Here is a 20,387-nt window from a genome sequence, read left to right as displayed (position 1 = left end):
TATTGCCACAACCATACCAATACAATTCATACGGGGACTTGACTTTTTCAATAGTATTGAACCAACTTCGTGGCAGATTTTGATGATTTGGCTGAATCCATCGAACACTTCTTACATAAAAGACTACAACTGTTCAGTGTACACACCCACCACGAGTAAATTTCCATAACCCTAGTTCTGCACAATCTTTTTATCAGAGCAAACGCATGCGAACCCTTGCTTCGAATTGCACTATCTATATTATCTATTGAGTTGTTCGTGATTCTAGCTCGCTAATAACTCTTAATAAACAGATATACCCCGGCGCCCCTAAATTTCTGTTTTCAGCGTACACTCAGGCGACTAATAAACCATACGGTTACATTTTGCTTGATCTTAATCAGAGCACGCCCGAGGATCTACGTGTAGTCACCGACATTTTTGAGAAAGAAATTACAGTATATCTTTCGGTGAACAGTAGAAAAGGTTATTAGTTGGCGTTATGACACTGAAGAAAATACACGATTAACGGCATTTATTTTCTGTTTTAAGCACTTCAAAACACTTGCTTAGGAATGCCATACTCAAAAATGGTGTTGACAATGATTTCATTAATCTAATATCTGAACTTTGTTTAAATTTAACTGAGGGCAATGTTCAACTGCCAGAAGGTTTTAGACAACATACAAAGCAACGTCGTTCCACTGTACGTGCCTTGACTTGTAAAAACAAATGAACAAAATTAAAAAGAAAATAGCTGCTACAAGCGGGTAGTAGCTTTTTCACACTTTTACTGCCAATATTTGCAGGACTTGTATACAATTTTCTCTAGATGGTTAGACCCGATAAATTTACATCATTTAGACTTTTCCTCTTGCCAGTGAAGCATTTCGAATACAATCTAAGCAAATTCATTAATGATGAGAATATTGCCCATGACAAAAAACTGCTTTTACTTCAAGATGCATTGCGACGTGTGGACAAACATAAACCTTATCGTGAGAGACCCGCCGTCGCCACTGTTACAGATCCCTCCAAACAGGAAACATCTCAAGATTCTGCAGCACTGCAATCAAAGGAGAAGGAATTGAATTCAATTGTATTGAAAATCGGAAACCTATTGCCAGTGACCTATCGAGAACAGAGTAAAAGAGTATGATCAAATCTCATGTTGGAAACTGGTGATCATCATTAAGTTCAAGTCGACAGCACACGGAAACGAATTATAATTCAGGGAAAAAGTTATAATCTAGTTGATTTAATTTGTGATATGGTGACAAATCGTAAAGGACTTTTATCATTTGACAATAATCTATACACCTTTCTAAGTGTATCAAACTTCCCCAAAAGTCTTATTGGCAATAAGCAAATTCTAAAGAAACTAAGAGAATATAGTCCTCCAACAACACCAAAACCAACACCATTTAAAAAAGAAGAAGATTCAGTGTTTGAAAATACTAGCAGCAGCAGAACCACTGATTTTATAACACCTTCGGTTGCTAGTCAAAAGCGAAGATGAATTGATTCACCCTCCAGTGTGCAAAAGGGGAGTGGACATTACACTACGCGTTTGCGTTCAAAATGGATGAAGCTCTGATAGGTGTCTATGAAAATATTGGTGAAGCAGGAAGTTTAAGTTCTCACGCATAACGCTTTCTAAACTTGCCTCTAGTACCACTTTAAAAGAGGTTAAAGAGTATCTAGAGAATGAGTTGATTTACACATTGCACCGGAATCACAGGCTTCGCGGCAAAAAAATATCGATTAACTAAAGCCTTTTTTCCTCTGCATATAATGCAAATGGATCTTTTAATTTTAGACACAGTTCAGCTACGTCACAATGCACCCTACAAATATGTTCTGGTGGCAATCAGCGTCTTTAGTCGTTAAGCCTTTGCCATTCCATTACGGTCAAAGAGAGGTGTTGAAGTTGCTCGGGCCATTGAAAGTATTCTTGACCAGGATTCGTTTAGAAAAATTAAATCGGACCGTGGTAGTGAATTTGTTAATCCCCATGTGCAAAAGGTTCTATTGAAATATAATACATCACTTTATCATAGTCACAGTCCGATAAAGGCTGCATTGGCTGAATGATTAATAAGAACGATTCGTCTATTAATTTCAAGATATTGTACCCTGAAAAATACACCGGCTTTTATTCATGATTTAGATAAAATTATGCAGATATACAACCATCGACCTCATTGATCTCTGTCCAACTCAAGCCCTCGGAAAGTTCACTGCAGTGAAAATACATGTGATGCTTTTCTAAAGCAATATTCCAATGGTGAAAAAGAAAAAAAAATGTGAAGAAGAAATTCAATGTTGGCGATACTGTTCGAATTAATAGAACCACCAGTATTTTTCAAAAGAGGAATTATTTATGGAGCACTGAACTTTTTAAAGTATCAAAAATCCTAGACACTAAACCCATGAAATACCGTCTGCGAGACGACAAAGATGATGAGATCCTCGGCGGTTTTTATGAATATGAACTGCAAAAAGATAGAAACACTAGTGAAATCTATCAAATCGAAAAGATATTAAAGAGTCGCACTCGTAGGGGCGAGAGACAGTTGCTTGTTCGCTGGCTAGGATACAACTCTGATTTTGATTCTTGGGTCAGTGCTGAAGAAATTAACAATGTCCAATGCTTTCTATGTGAATTTCATCTCTAATGTATCAGATCCTCTCTATATTGACTTGAACAGAACAAGTGATTTTTGGACCAAACTCTCCCCTGCCATCGAATTCGATAGAAAATATTAAGTGGCTCTTGTCGATTGTACTCTCAAAAATATCCACGACATCCTGAAAGAGTATCGTAAATATGAAATAAAAATTAGACCCTATGATTGGCCGCCACCACCCTCAGGTGATCAAGAACAAATTAAAAAAATCAATTGGATGGATTATCCATATATTGAATTACCCTACGAGGAACTCACCTGTATGAATGATTTATGTCGTTCTATCAATAAAAGAATTTCCGCTCGTAAAAAAGGAGCTTTTCATTTCAACTATTCAAATGAGGAGGGTAAGATCTACATTAGTTCACCTATTGCCAGCGAAAAGGTTATTCTCAATGATAACCTAAAGGATGTTCTTGGCTTTAAGCTCAATATAATCAATGGTAAAAGTGCCGGAAACACTAATTTCATTTTTGTTGACTATCTGTCTGCCTTCTCCACGGACATTTGTATATTTTAGTACGCTTCTTTTGTGGAAACATCTGAGGACGGTAACTCAAATCTTCCCCTTCTACGAGTTCTTGAACGAAAAACCAATCAAGAGCATATTCACCACTACAATATAAAGCATCTTCAGTATAGTGCCATAGAAAATTAATATCTATAACTCTGTGTTATAACATTAAGTACTAACTTAGATGATCCCGTAGCGATTTCAAAAGGTTTTGCTGTGATTACATGCCATTTTCGTCCCATCATTTAACAACAAGATGTCTGATAGAAAAAGGTTATTCATTTGTCCTGATATTGACTTCTGTGTTAATACTCTTGGCCCAAGACAACAGGGCAATGGAATGGACTATTACAAGGGTCGCTCGTCAGTGTCTGGCTACGGTCTTGGCAGTTGGTCTGCTAAGCTGTTTCGCTCTTCACTACCATTGGCTAGAAAATATCTTGTACCGGCTGCGACAGATTTTGCATCCTCTACACTATACGATTGGGGCTCTGGCAAGGATTTTAAAAAAAGTGCTTCGGAAAATCTTAGGTCCAGTGCACGAACCCTTGGCGAGAAATTAAAACAAAATGGTAAAGGCTTAAAAAGGTCGAGAAACAATACATCGCTCATCGGTCTCCACTCAGGTCGGAAACGAAAGACATCATCCTTCTTGTCAAAGAAAAGAAGCAAAAAGCCGACACGTGCTGTAAACAGAAGAAGAAGCCCCAGGAAGAAAATTGTTAGATCGAAACTATATTTCTTCTGTTGAGATGTCCTACCTGCCACTAAAGGATACTCAAACTTCAATCACCATCTCATTGAATCTCTTTAATGATGAAAATGTTGATGTGAGAGTCAAGCATGGATACTATGAACAATTTTATCCTCAACAACCCCTGTCTGATAATATCCACTTTCAAATTTATTCCAATGAAGACCACTTTATGGACATGTCTTCAACATTTATAGATTTACAAATGAAAGTCCGGAAATCCAATCATACAATGCCAATTCGGGCCGATGGAATATCCTATGAAAATTGTATATTACATAATCTATTTCGTCAAATCAGTGTCTACATCAATGGCACACTGGTGAGCACAAGCAACAATCTCTCAAATTACACTAGCTATATGCAATTCATGTTTATGACACCCAAGTCATACATGGAATTGAGAGGCACCTCCAATGGATATGAATATATGACTAATACTGATAGTACAGGTGCATTTGAAAATGCTACAACTAGTGAATTATTTCTAGTTGGAACAATATATCATGAAATATTTAATATAACCTAATGGCTACCGCCCAATGTTTAAGTGTATATACAATTGACGCTTGCACCATCCAATTTCATATTGAGAAAAGAACTTGCTGCCAATCCTGATGTAAGTCTCTCCCTCACCTCGGCAATACTTCATGTACGCAAACAATAGGTCATGAGTTCTGTTGCTTTGGCAGTGGAAAAACTGAGATCCAATGGAAATAATATTAAACTACTTGTTCCTCATACAATCACCAATCAACGTCATATTGCCATGGGCTCACGCACCTTCACCGATTCATCCTTTATCAATGGCGAAATTCCGTCAAAACTCTTTGTAAAAAGCGCTAGTGTAATAGGATCGTGGACTGGATGCCCACATAAATTCGAGATGTTTGGACTTTCATCTATTGTGTGCAAAGTAAACGATATCCCACTCTACAATCTATCTTTTGATAAATCCTATAGAACATTGTATTAGTTGACCATGCAAACCCTAGATCATGATTCGCAACTATTTGAAAATGGTATAACCGAAGATATGTTTGCTAAAACACATGGTATCATTGTACTGGATTTGTCTGGCACACAGGATATGAGTATAGTACGTACAGGGAGTGTGCGTTTAGAGTGTACATTTGCCGACCCATTGGCTGAGAGTATTGCACTAATTTCACTAAATCAATATGAAACCTATTGGAAAATCACTCCCGAAGGCAGTGTTCTACTAGACTTGGCGCCATGAACACCAGTCAAATAATCAATGTATTTAATATGGATCCCTACATGTCCCAGTACAAATCCCATTGTCTGCCCTCGGGCTTTCTTGGAAAAATTCAAAGTGTCAACAATACCTTAATTATTGTTAATAGCAGTCCGTCGACTGTGCTGACGGGTCATTGGCTGTGCATCTTTAAAACAATGAAGACGATTGAATTTTTTGATCCTCTTGGTCTACCCTATACATTCTACACACCTCACATCAGCAGCTATATTGAGAGCAGTGGGAAAACTATTATTCAAAATTGGAAGAGGGTGCAAGATCTAACGACTAAAAGCTGTGGCTTCCATGCACTACTATATTTTGTGTTCCGATGTCGCGGTTATACTTACAAGCAGTTTCTCCACATTTATGTTGACAATCCACGTCTGAACGACTTTCTAGTGGAAAATATGCTCTCAGACCTATATAATATTGATTTCAGTGCCCTAAGAGTAAAGTGCTTAAAAAATGTTTGTAAATTTGTTTATTAATAAAATGCATATATATATATATATATACAACAATATCTTTAAATCTTCACTTTAGATTTCTTCGTCTTCGGTGTATTGGCAACTGTCGTAAACCACTAATGCTGGTAAATCATTTGAATTCACTGTATATTAATCTTAATTGACTGCAAAGTCAGGGTCACATTTTCTACAGTACAATGTAACTTCACTCTTGTCATATCCCTTTGTATAGTCAATGATACTATTTGCATTCATATTATGAAATTCACGAGTTTCAATCTGTCTATTTGAAGCAATATCACATACAGTGTTTTCAAATGGTGAATCATATTCAGTAACAGCCGTATTAAAAATCACTTGGTTTATAGTCATAATAGGCAGTGTTGTCACAACGATGACGTAGAAACCAAATTGTCTTGTTACCCCAACAGCTGAATCGTAGACCAGATTTCTCTTCACAGAATAATTTAAATCCACGACGATACCAATCTCGTAGAAATAAACTAAAATCACGTTTGGGATTCTTTCCAATCATAGCGGGGTAAGTATTCTCCCACTTATCACATTTATCATAGTGACAATTGGAGCACAGGTGCCCTCTAGGGTGAAGTCACAAATCTCTTCAAAACATGAATTACATCCTTTAATTTGTACTGCATAGCCTCTATGTAATTTACAAGGATTACATAATTTACACTTTTCACTATAGTCATCAATAATTGTGCAATTCTCACATTGAGTCCAACTGCCAAGAGTGTACATGCACAATGGACATGTATAGAGCATTATTGTTTTCCGATTTCAACTCTCTCACGGCTAAAACGGAACTGATCGTCCTCGCTCCATAAATTCAATGAGGGGAATGGGAAGAGGAGTAACTCTGCGACGTTACCTCTTTTGAATGGCAGGGGGGCCATCTACATTGAACCCATTAGCAATGTTTTCAAAAGTATACCACATATGATTCTGCTTTGTTCCAATTAATATATCAATAAATTGACTATATGCACTTGTGTCACATATTAAAAGTTTCATACAATAGTCCAATGGGGGATCACTCCTCATTATATTGTCAAGTGTTCCCTGACGAGAGAATATCCTGCGTTTAAGAGATAACTCGAGAAAATCATCATCCAAAATCAAATGTTTTTCCATAAACACTAGATTTGATCTAATTCTCTCTTTCTCAAATTTATTCATTTTTCAATCCTTTCACTCTGACTGCTGACTCTAGACCGACCCTGATTCGTTAGCCCTAACCTAACCTAACCAGAAAGGGAACATTTTCGATTTCGAACCAATTTTATTGAATAATTACAACAACAATAATACTAAGCATGTACAATTAGCGATAGAGTTTATTGTCTTCGATATGTTTCACTAATGCACTTAAAGCACATTGAAGTCTATTCACATGTGCTATATCAACTTTTGCAGCGAAACATAATTGATCCTCCATTTTAAATTTGCTAAGGGATATCACATATCTTGCATATACTACATCCCATTCCAGACAAAGCCGCGATCCTTTCGCGATTTCCACTGCAATGTTTGGTGCTCTTTTATTATTATCTTCAACTCCACTATCAACTTCTAATAGGGTAAACGTTCCACTCGCCATCATCAACACACACACAAATATGTATCTAAATGAGTAAAGTCAAAACTGTTCTTCTTCTCACTCCTTTAAATTCTATTCTCAGACTAATAACACTTTGGCAAAAACCATTTCCTTATATTCCATACGATCCTCCACCGATAATATATAGCCAGCCCTATGACTGGCTAAGAAGGAAACACGTGATCTAACTGTTTCCTAATCCAGGAACCTTGACATTCGCCCGAGCGTGCACTTGGCCAAAACAACAACAACAAATAAATCGACCTTTGGAATTTAGGTTATTGACCCACTTCGATTATGCAATCATTCTCCCTGGGGATTCCATGTCCATATATGGTGTGCTCATGGGACCTCATGATAGGTATCTACTATTTTGCTGTACCAAAAGTAAAAAAAACTTAATATTTGGTTTTATGAATTGATACTTGGGTGTGCTTGTATTTATCTTCCAAATTAGGAGCTGTGGGCGCTATGGGTTCCCCTCCCCACGTCATATTTTCTCGCAATGCATCCGATAGAAATTCTAATATATCCATTTATTGAAAAATAGTCCAAATATCTCATAACACGGTCTTTGGGGTTGACACAACCACCCAAAGCATGGGGATAAGGGTTGTAAATGATGCCCTGGGGATGTAAGGTGTTTATGAAGAGGTGGTCTTGTGAACTTTAGAGGAGGCTTATTTAATTAGAAATGCATACTTCTAGTTCCATTTTAAAATTTAAGCGTGATGGAGCAAAAATAGCCCCCGCCCCTCTCCCTGATATCCTCTTCACCCCAAACAAATTCGATCGAAATTGTGAGACGGCCGTTTTGTAGCCAATAGTCCAAAGAGAATATAACAATATCTTCAGTAATCAAATATAAGAAATATTTAGTTGGACTTTAAACAAAATAAAAACAAACTATTAACGTGTTAACTTTCAGACAGGTGACAAAGCATTATACGAGGAACAATTTATATTAGTAAGTCAGACCTTTAAGACTAAGTTGTGGGGGATTTTGAACTAGCCAGAAAGCACTATGTGTATAATTTTAGTACTACAACTACAGTTACTGTAACTAATGACGCTTAGAGTTTTAAGGTGAAAGTTTCATAATGCATTTAGGGGGCGTTCCAATTAAACGAAAGAACTTTACGAAGAAAGATTTCCAAAATGGGATGTAACCCATATCACAGTCAGTATGGTTATATAGTAGCTCGAAATATTGATGAAACTTCTAAAGAAGCTAATTTGATACAAAATAAAAAGATCTAGAGTCCTTTCTAAGAGTAAAAAGAGATTGGAGGGAAATAGGCCCGTCTCTCAAGCCGATTTATTTCCAAAACACATCTAGTCAAAATTTTGAGACGTCTATTTTGTTCAGCATAATAGAATGGCCCAGCAACTATGTCTTTAGGAATATTGGGGATGTCAAACTCCGAAAATTATGCAACAATTTGTATTCTTATATGAAGAAACCCGAAAAGATATAAAATATTTTTTTTTATGAAAATGACTGTCAATAAAAAAACAAACAGAAATTCATCTAAAAAAAACTTCTTCCACAAAACAAGCTTTTCAAAAAAAAGTTAATAGCTTCACAAGCCCAAAAAGGCCGGGAATGAAGTCAAGTAGTCATCCAAGCGTAAAACTACCAAAAATCACTATGAATAAATAAATGAAACTCAAAACGAACAGAAATTACAATAGATAGCCGAGCCAAACTCAAAACGAGCAAAAATTAACATTAGTACGGCTGATAACCCCCATGCCTTCTCAAGACCAGAACATAATTTGCGCTTTACTGAAAACAAAATATGTTCAAATGTTTTCACCTTTTTTTTACTTAAATAAGTAAAAAACTTTTTTTCCTCACTTTGTTTTGCCCATTTTTTGTTTTAAGGAATAAATATCAGTATAGGTGAATATATATATATATATATATATATATATATATATATATATATATATATATATATATATATATATATATATATATATATATATATATATAACGCTACAACAATTAGGCTACAACGACTACCCTGTTGTAGGAGCCCCATCCTATTTTTACTAGGGAAACGATCACTTAATAAAAGACTGTATGTGGGCCAATAAGTCCAAGGCCAACACCCAACTGTCATTAAAATATATATTTTCAATTAATTTTAAACGGGACTTCTAGATTTTTAAGACTTTCAAACATTGTAAGACGAATAGATTATGAATTAGAGAAAAAAGGGCTCTCAGATGAGGTGCTAGTCAAGCAGATACGGTTTAGTCCCTAAAAATAGTATATGACCCCTGAAAATCGCCTCTGTACTGACTAATTGAGTTTTTTATCCGAATTGTGGCGAGTGACAGCTCATCTTAAATGCTTCATAAGTTTGAAGATAGCCCTTCACGTTTTGAAATGAATAGTAACATTTTTATAATTTTTTTGGCTTCAAGGTAGAATTTTATGACCTTGGAACTAAAAAAACTTGTTTTGTTAAATAAGAAAGTCGCAAAGAGCTGTAGCATTGGGGCACACGTTCCATTTTATGACAAATCCTAGGGATATTGTTTTTCACTTAATAAAAACACTGTATAGGGCATCATAAGCCCAAACAAGGCCAACGCCCGCATGCATGTAATACCAGCATTTTTAATTTATCAGAACCCAAAAATGAATGACATATTTGAAATATTTCTGAACGCCCAGAAAGAACCCAAAGTTGATCCCTCCTGTAACTTGATATGTCTCTGCGAAATGTGTTTGCCGACAGAAGCCAAATTTCCCCTCTTGTAACTTGATATGATCTCTCTTTGTCTAGTACCCTTCGCCGACACATTGCTTTGCTGACTCCAATCAGGGTTACCACCAAGGTTACGTTCGTACCATTTTTGGTACGTTTTACGTTACGGTACTAAAAACCTTACATTTTTGTTACGTTTTTGAATTTATGTTACAATTATGTTACGCTTTTGAATAATGAGGGAGTTTCACATTTTCTGAGTAATCTATTTTTTCCCCGTGAAAAAAATCAGCTGCTCCCAATTTAATTACACTGACATGAGTATCAAGATTTTTTCACATCGCGGTCATTTCATCTTTTCAAACAATCACTCAGTTATTAGGATCAGAAAACACCCACTTCGCTTACTCGCATAGTAAGTTAAGACACATTCTCTCTCATGAGCATACTATTATCATTTTTTTAGTGACAAGTGACAATAGTCAGTTAGTAGCCTCACCAACTTTCAATTTCATCAGTTGACTTTGAACCTTGTTTCTTCAAAAGTCATAATAAAATAATATTGATAAGTGTATATTTTAATTATTTAATTAAAATCAAATAAAAAAAAATATTATTAAAATGTAAAAGTATAGAACAAAATTTGGGATATATATGTGCACATTAGGGGGGGGGGCTAAAGCAGAGTATATATTAAAATCGTAACCTCATCTAGTTACTTTTCCCCCCTAAACCCCCAAAAACCATAGTTTAAGTATTGTGAACGTAATGACAAAACAACGCTTTGCGATCCAATTCTCTACTGACTGATACCCGTTTGACTAGTTTCCTTTAGCATCTATTTTGCGTGTGTATCAGCTAATTGACTAGTACCGATCACATATGTATTATTCTTTCCGTAACAACATCACTCCCCCCCCCCGTGTGATTGGTTTGACATAATATCAGGTTATATACAAAAGTTGATCTTTTTATATGGGATTATTAACAGCTGGTATTGATAAAATATATGAAACTTTAAAAATGTACCATTTTTTGGTTTATATCTAAGCATTGAGGAGGGGGGGGGGGGTTAGTTCAGCCGGAATTTTCGATTTTATGCTAAACTTTTTTCCAAATATCATGGAAACTTTTTTGACATTATACCTCCCTCCCAATCTGCGGTCCCATATATAACTGTATAAATACATTTCATCGTTGTGGCAAATCTTGTGATGACATTCTTTCTTGTTACATTCTTTCGTGTTTTTTCATATTGTAAAGTAAGAATTTTTTGGTCGATTTTTTTTAATATATTCCTAGGGCTATATCCTGGACCATCAGGGGGGGGGGTGTATTTTAAGAAAAGAGACCATGATATCTGGAAATAGTACAAAATAAATAATTTAATAGTACTGCTTGTGCGTTTAGCATTTTTTCTTCAGAAAGGGACAACCACTAAATACTTGACTTTAGAAAACGACAACTAGAGTAATGCCCAATTTTATGAAGAAGATAAGAGTCTTGTATCTGTATAGGGTAGGATTACAGTTTACTTAAAAACTGATTCATAGGGACCATGCAAGCTGGACTGGGGCCCCAACCCCCTAAAAACGTAAATTTCTCGGCATTTCTTTATTAAATTATAGGTTTTTTATTATCCCCCTTAATTTTCTTAATTAAATCATTTCCAGTTCATTTTTATTAACTCACTGATCTTTTTGTTCCATCTTCCTTTTATTTATTTGTCACACAATTTTATTTTTAATTTTTGGACTATTTTTCAACCATTTTTGAATGTTCAGCTACTTCACTCTTCTATCAGTATAGCACAATGGTAAAAGCACAACCCGAGACTGTTTTAAATTAGTTTGTTATTTTGGACGAGACATAATAATTTTCTAAATGTGAAAATTAAAAATTTGGAAATATTAAATATAAGTGAAAATATAGGGCGGAAAATCGATTTTTTGGCATATTCGGGGCAAAAATCGTTTCGTTTTTCGCATTGTGCAAAATAACTGTTGTTTTCGTATAGGAACTGAAGACAGCGATTAAAATATTTTTTTTTCGATAAAATAAAAACAAAACAAAAACTTTGTCATTCGGTATCTCACCAATTGTTACGTTGAACCTTTACAAATTTAAGGGTACAGGAAATAAGACTGAGACTGAGCAAATCTAAATTGATCGATAGCAAGGGAACGATTGCAATGATTTTTTGGATGTCTTTAAGATGCTGAATTTATTAATATCGTTTTTATTGAAATTTAAGAATAATAAAAATCTAGTTGGTTTTTTTCTTTTCTTCAAAACTCTAAAGTACCTTTTTTTATTTATTTTCATTTTTTTTTGTACGTATTACTCATAAACTTTTTGTTTAAAACTCCAATTATTACAATTAAAAACAACAAAAACAAGATCATCAAAACAGTAGATGTGGTTTTATACAGACATCAGGGGGGGGGGGGTCTTTCTGTTCTGCAGGTAAACTGAAAGCAGCACTTGCAGTTGAAGAAATAGGAATTTCCTGAAGGTAAAGAAGCATGAATTGTTATGCCGGTTTCACATTAGATAAATTGTTCTTTCACACTTGGTCACTTAAGGTCCGTAAGCTCCATAAGCTCCGTAGCGTAACCTATTTAAGCTCTGTAACTTAAGCTAATTACAAAGTTGAAAAAATGTCAACTTAACATCCGTAACGTAATTTACTTTGAAGAAAAGTGATAATGGATGAGTTAGATTATATGATTATTGACTTTGTTAAGGCAAGGCCTTTTTTATTCAACCCAAAGGACAAAAACAAAACCATGAAGACAAATGCTTGGGAGTCATTTTCCAAGTATTCAAGAAAAGAAAAAGGCAGAGTGGAATTAGGTAAGCATGGCAGGTTAAAGTATGCCTTGGCCAGCAATTTTTTTCCCACTTGTGTGATTAATCTGAATTAAATATTATTAAAGGTGACCAAGACAATGTATGACCAAGAAAGTTTATGGAACTGAAAGTGTGATAGGCAAAATTTAAATGTGAAACAAATTTACCTAAGCTCCGTAGCGTAAGCCACTTAGCGTAGGCCACTTAGTGCTAATGTGAAACAGGGGTTATTATTGTATACTTTTTAGGCACCTTTTAAGAGTTGGAGGGAAAATTTTTAATGAGATAACGTAAAAATATATTTTTTAAATTATACAGGCAACAAATGTCCCATCCCCTCTTTAAGTACCACTCTTGATAGCGAAATTACGGCACCCTGCCTTGAAAAGAGACTTTCCTATCAAAAGTTACGAAAAAGTTACGTTTTTAAGAGTTGGACGTTACGAAATGCTTTGGTCTGGCGGCAACCCTGACTCTAATCTTTGTGACTAGTAGAATCACAGTCACAGTAGAGTCACAATCGCTATTTAAAGAAGAAATTGCTGTACCAAAGGTAAAATAACTTAATATTTGGCTTTATGAATTGATGCTTGGGTGTGCTTGTATTTATCTTTCAAGTTGGGAGCTGTGGGCGCTAAAGTAAATGTTTTGGGTTCTTGGGAGCTGGGCTTTAAAGTATCGTTGGTCAGGCTAGCCTACTCATATAGCAAAGGCTGTCTTAAATCTTTTTTTGTGAAATAGCGCTGAGAAACTAGGCTTAAAGAACTTGAATTTTCAGTCTTTGCTTTTTCTTTATTTGGAATTTTTGCTAAGTAGCTGGCCACTTATTAAGGAGACATGTTAAACAAATAAAAAAAAGAAGAAGAAAAAAAAAAAAAATGAAATAGGTGTAGGCTGTTAGGCTCCCATATCCATTTTTTGACAATACTTTTGGTATAAATTTGGGATAAATTTTTGGCAGTTTATATTATTAACTTACAAATAAAGTGAACATACCACTTGATGCCTTTTTTTATGCTCTTTATAAATATAATAATTTCTATTGGAAATTTGGTAAATATCTACCAAATCATATTATTGACTTATGCATAAAGTGAATATACCACTCGATGCCTTTTTTTATGCTGATTACAAATATAATAATCATTTCTATCAGAAATGAATTTCAGCCCCCCCCTTATATATGCCAATTCAGGGTATATATTTCTACATTCGGGGGGGGGGGGCAAATTTTGTTTCTGATGTAAATGGGAGGTAAGTTTAAACTTTACCCCCACCCCTCCTAATGTAGAAATATATACCCTGAATTGGCATATATAGAGGGGGGGGGAGGGCTGAAATTCATTTCCAATAAAAATGATGGTAAATTTCTAACAAATCAAATTATTTATCTAGGACTAAAGTAAATACACAAGTTGATGCCTTTTTTTATGCTTATCAAGAATATAATAATCACTATCGGAAATGAATTTCAGCCCCCCCCCCTATGAATTCTTATTAAGAGGTTGGGATGGGTGTAGAAATATATAACATAAATTGGGATATATAGGGGGGGGGGAAATTTACTTGTGATAGAAATGATCACTATATTTGTAATCAGCATAAAAAAAGGCATTGAGTGGTATATTCACTTTATGGGTAAGTCAATAATATGATTTGGTAGAACTTTACTGAAATGATTATTATATTTGTAATCAGCATAAAAAAAAGGCATCAAATAGTGTATTCACATTATTCCTAACTCAGTAATATGATTTGGTATATATTTACCAGAAATTCAAATTCCCCCCCCCCCTAATAGGGCTCTGAAGTCTGGCATCACAAAAGCAAAATATTCAAAATTACAGTGAAATGTGCTTTTGCTGACATTGTCAATGGAAAATTTCAGACTTTTCAATTGAACTGATGCCTCATCTAAGTAATGAAGAAACTCTTCTTGGTTTTAAATGTAAGTGTAGAGTCATATTAATTTACTAATGTTGTCTAAACAGCCGGATTTGTGAAAATTTTGTTGGATTACAAGAGACCTAATTCACAAATGCCACTTTGAAAATCAGTGCTAAAATAACAGTCACATCTGATTTTGGTAAAGGTTTCAGAGAAGGGGGTAAATTTTGATTTTCGGACCATTATGAGATAGATAAGAAATTAATAAGCCATCTGATTCACCATTCAATGCTCTATCTGAATATAACAGTCATTTCAGTAAATTTGGAATATAGGACAGTAAAGGCGCAGATTAGTGAGCCCTTATAAAAACAGCTTATTTCTTACTGTATATTATTTAGCCAATTGGGCTGTAAAGTTGCATAGATACTGTCCAGCAGAAGCAGGATATAAAGGGACATCCACCACTTGGCTAATATGGGAATACATTTCTTTGTTGATGCAAACGGGTGCTAAAGTCAGATTGAGGATGTAATTCTAGGCCTATTTGTTCAAATTAGGGGTGGGGTATATATTTCTATGAATATATAGGCTGTAAGAAAATTATGTAATTTCTTGGAAAAAACAAGGAAAGAAGTGAAGATAAAGGATCTTCCCCTGCAAAATGTGTTAACTAGGATTATTCTGCATATTATAGAGTAAGAATGGCTTTCTTAATATATTTCCTTATGTCCATCTGGACTCCTAGGCTTAAAATACTGGTTGGTTGGTTGGCTCCGTAGCGCCAACTTGACAGTGTATATACACTGTGTGTATATATGGCTAATTTGACAGTGTATATACACTGTCAAATTAGCCATCTGGTGGTATCCCAGATATAAAGAACTCTCTTCTTACTACACATTCTGGTTCTCTTGGCAAGACTTCTGCACCCTATGCTACAGGGGTAGCTAATCTGCACCTTTACCCTAATTTTCCAAAAGGAATTTCCACCAGAAATGACTGTTATATTCAGGTAAATGATTAAATTCTGAATTGAATTGTATGTTTATTTCTTAGCTTTTTCATTATAGTTCTATATTCCAAATTTATCTACTGCTGCAGGCAGGACATAAGGAGGACTAAATGGTGAAGAAAGTAGACCTAGGGAAGCCTACTGGCGCATTCAGATAGTCCAGATTGGGATTTATGCATGAACACCTCATGTGAACACTTTCCTATTAGGCTACTCTGAGTCAGACTGAAGTACCTGAATGCACCATGAATCTAGAAAATAGTTCCCTAGGTCAGTTGGGCTTATTTATGCAATCACCAACTTACAAATAATTCCCTGGATTCAAAGGGATATGCAGAAATCAGGCTAATTGCCATATACAAATCCTTAAAAGTTACCTTTTCCTTGAAAAAAGGACTGTGAAAGGCACATTTCACCACAATTTTAAATTCATGCCAAATAGTAGCCTTATGATGTCCTGACTGTGGAGCCATATGTGCAAATATAGCCTGAACCCTGAATTAGAATATACCATGAATGGTAAAATTCTACTTTAGCTTCTTTTGGCTATCTTGGAAAGGGGTTAGGTTAGGAAAATGAAACTTTTAAGAGATGGGTCTACAGGCTAAAGTATGTCCCAGGAAGGTATTTTGAAGTACCTACCTCCACTCCTTCTCCCTCTAAAAGGTCCTGAAATTTGCCTACATAATAGGTCTATACCTATAGAAATTTTGAAAAAAACAACATTTTACCTTAATTTTTGGTAATCAGTTTGTTTTTCTCTGGTTTTAGTTCTGGAAATGTAAATCCTGCTATTTGAGTAGAATTTAAGCCATATCAATGTTTTTTTTTCAAAGTTTAGGAAATGTATTTGGATATTTTTGAAATCTCATAAACTGGGATTGGGCAAAGTTGTGAAACTGAAAATAATTTTGTTGTACTTTATTTAAGCAAAAGAACTTTTTTGAAAGGTTTTAGTTTTACAACACGTATCTTTTTAAAGATCATCAAAGGTCAGGACCCTCTACAGGGAGAAGGAGTGGAGGTAGGTACTTCAGAATACTTCCTGGGACATACTTTAGCCTGTAGACCCATACCTGAAAGTTTTATTTTCCTAACCTAACCCCTTTCCAAGATAGCCAAAAGTTGATAAAGTAGAATTTTACCCCATGAATTGTCAATGGTAAAGTTTTGAATTGCAAAATTCAGTAGGCTACTATTTTTGTTGATGGCATTCAAAAAACTAGAAACAGTAGGAAAACATTTTATATTTGAGTTGCCTAATAAATGAGGTTTGAATTGTTATAAATAAGTATTTTTGGAATATGTTATGGTACTTATGCATTATATGCTACACACAAAAGAAGTCAAGTTTGGTCAATGCTAATGAAATAAAGTAAAATAGGATGAATATTTTGGGCTATATATTTGCACATTAGGAGGGTGGGAGGTATAGCATAGCATATATTAAATATGTTACTTAACCTAACCTAGGTACCTTCACCGCCCCCCCCCCCCCTAAACCCCAAAAAACAATAGTTTAAATATTGTAAACTTGATAAGAAACCACTTGTTGCAATCATTTTAGATAGCAAATAAATGTTTGACAGGTCTCCATGTCTGGTTTGCTTTTATAATCTAAAGAGCTGTGTAGCATATAATGCATAAGTACCTATTTTACTCTTGAACAACTTATTTATGAACTAGTTCTATGTTTTTAACCAGTTTTCAATAAGTTAACTTGTGTTGATAACTTCTTTGTGTGGTTACAACTCAGGGTGTATTTTTGCACACAAGGGGGGTGGGGGTGGTTAAATTTAAATTTCCAATAGAAACAATTATTATACTCATAAAGAGCATAAAAAAAGGCATTGATTGGTATGTTCATTTTATTCCTAAGTCAATAATATGAACTGCCAAAAATTTACCAAGTTTGGGACCAGTACTGGTCATAAGGAGACATGTTAAGAAAACAATTCTTACTTCATAATATGCATAATAATCCTAACAAAATATTGAAAAATCTGATTGTAAAATTAAGAAAACAGGGAAAATAGAAAGGATAAAGGTACTCCCCTTGGTTGATATGTTAACGTCGATAATTTTGCAAATTATAATGTGAGAATTGTGTCCTTATTATGTTTCCTCATGACCAGTACTGGTCCTAAATTTATACCATACTTTTTACCCTTTGATGGTGTGAAACAGCCCTAATAATAAAGGCCTATGCTATTTCTTGATAGTAGTTTGGTAGGGTACTAAACCAGTTACTCAGTGTAAGAGTTCAAACAAATGACTTACTAATAGCCTTAGGTTAACATACCAATTGCTACCTTATTTATGCTCTTTCCAATTGTTTTTGTCGCAAATTCTATTTGAAGTCTATGGACAATTTAGATAGCAAATACCCATTTGATGGGTCTCCATGTCTGGTTTGTTTTTACAGTCTATAGCGCTGTGTAGCATATAATGCATAAGTACCTATGTTACTCTTGAACAACTTATTTATAAACTAGTTATATGTTTTTAACAACTTTTCAATAACTTAACTAGTGTTGATAACTTCTTTTTGTGGTTACAATTCAGGGTATATATTTGCACACAAGGGAGGTGGGTAAATTTGATTTTCCAATAGAAGCAATTAATATACTCATAAAGAGCATAAAAAAGGCATTGAGTGGTATATTCACTTTATTCCTAAGTCAATAATATGAACTGCCAAAAATTTACCAAATTTGGGACCAGTACTAGTCATAAGGAGACATGTTAAGAAAACAATTCTTACTTCCTAATGTGCATAATAATCCTATTTAACTTATTTCAATTATTATATATAGGGATCTTAGCCTAAACACCATTACTGCCATCTGCCATCAAACAAATGACTTACTAATAGCCTTAGGTTAACATACCAATTGCTACCTTATTTATGCTCTTTCCAATTGTTTTTGTCAGAAATTCAATTTGAAGCCTATGGACACTCAAAGATGATACCCTTTTTTATTCTAGATATGGTGTATGTAGCCTACCTCTGTTAGCATCACTCTTGTTTAAACTGGTTTCCCTGTAAATTGCCTTGAGGTTAAAATTCTAGACAAGCTAATTTTTGCTACCATGGAAATGGTTTAGTATAGGAAGGTGAAACTTCTAAGGATAGATCTGCCAACTAAAGTATGTTCCGGGAAGTTATTTTGAACTACATACTTCCACTCCTCCCTCTAGAGTACACTGTAAATTAAATGAAGTAGCCTACAAGAAAAGCATTTTAGCTTCACAACTGGTCAATCCCAATTTATTATGTTTCAAAGATCTGCACAATACATTTCCTAATTTTAGAAAAAATCCATTGATATGGCTTAAAATTCCACTGAAATAAAAGGAATTGCATTTTCAAAACAAAAACCAGAGAAAAAGAAACTAGAAATTGAGGTATAATGTTATGTCAAAATTCCAATAGGTATTTACATGGGCAGAACATTTTGAAAATGTACTAAACCAAGATACAAGTTGCAGTAAAAACAAAACTTAATACCATACAATATCCCTTAAACATTTTATTTATTCTATTTTGAAAACCTAGATCTACTTACACTCTTCTTATTTAGTTATTGAGTAAGAAGAAACAGTAATAGTAAAAGCCTTGACAGTTTTAACTTGATGCCCACAGTTACTCTTGAGATGTAGCTAAAACATATTTTTGCCTAACATCACGCACATAATACCTTAAGCAACAGTTTAAGCTTGAGTTGAATGCTTCTGCCTTATACCCATTCCCAGACCTAAGATATTTGGTTTGGATCTCTTGACAACCTTGTCTGTTTTGAAAACCTATCAAAGAGACCAGGTATTCATGTTGTTACTTATCTTAGTCCTAGAACATCCCAATTAATACACTAAGACGTTATTGGAATATTTCCGATTCATCCCGATAGTCCACAATAATACATACGTAATGTGATCGACCTATTGGACCCTTATACCTGTTTGAACAATGTCGTGGATGAACTTTGTTGAAGTAATAATTCTGGGGCTGTTTTAATTTTTCAGTTTTAGTTTAAGAGATTTTATTTTATTTTTATACATAGCTTACTAAGGGTGGCTCTTAGATATAGAGCCGAAATACTCTTAAGGTTTAAACAACTCCATGGTCTTAGGTAAAATCCCTATGTTTTAACTGTTGCTATTTTAGTGAAGAAAGGTTAGTGTGATTTTCGTCGTTATTTATTGCTGATAAGCCCTTTTAAAAACCAGCATGTTGCTTGGTATTCAGATTGTTCGCACCAGGATGGATCAAATGAGTGTTCATTAGAGATGGAATTATTAATATTTTAACTTGGGTTGAATTTCTTTTAATTGGGTGTGTTAATAAATAGTGAAACTGTAATGTTGGTTGAAAGAGCAATGGTGGGTAGATTGGTGTAATATTGGCAGGGGTATAGAGTAAATTCATTTTCATATATGATACAAAATATTAATAGCATTTTTACTTTGTATAGAAAAGAGCTAGAGGAAGCAGGAAGAGTTGTAATGGTACCTGTTTATCGATAGGTCTTATTTTGTTGGGAAAAGACAGCTCAAGTCATAGTACCTCCCACAGACCAAGAAATGCTGTATTATCTTTTTGATTTCCTTGTTGAACAGTTC

At 34.7% G+C, this 20,387-nt stretch overlaps 1 long non-coding RNA gene across 1 annotated transcript in view; it reads left to right on the top strand.

The window, feature by feature from the left end:
- The window catches only part of LOC148945712 (uncharacterized), a 263,265-nt gene that overhangs the window by 153,369 nt on the left and 89,509 nt on the right, over positions 1–20,387 (top strand). The window lies entirely within an intron of this gene.

Source organism: Artemia sp. Qi Xiang Cuo, chromosome 12, assembly GCF_049724085.1.
Source record: "Artemia sp. Qi Xiang Cuo chromosome 12, ASM4972408v1, whole genome shotgun sequence".
Classification (NCBI taxonomy): Eukaryota; Metazoa; Arthropoda; class Branchiopoda; order Anostraca; family Artemiidae; genus Artemia; species Artemia sp. Qi Xiang Cuo.
The sequence above is the reverse complement of the archived record's forward strand: the minus strand, read 5'-3'. Positions and strand labels throughout refer to the sequence as shown.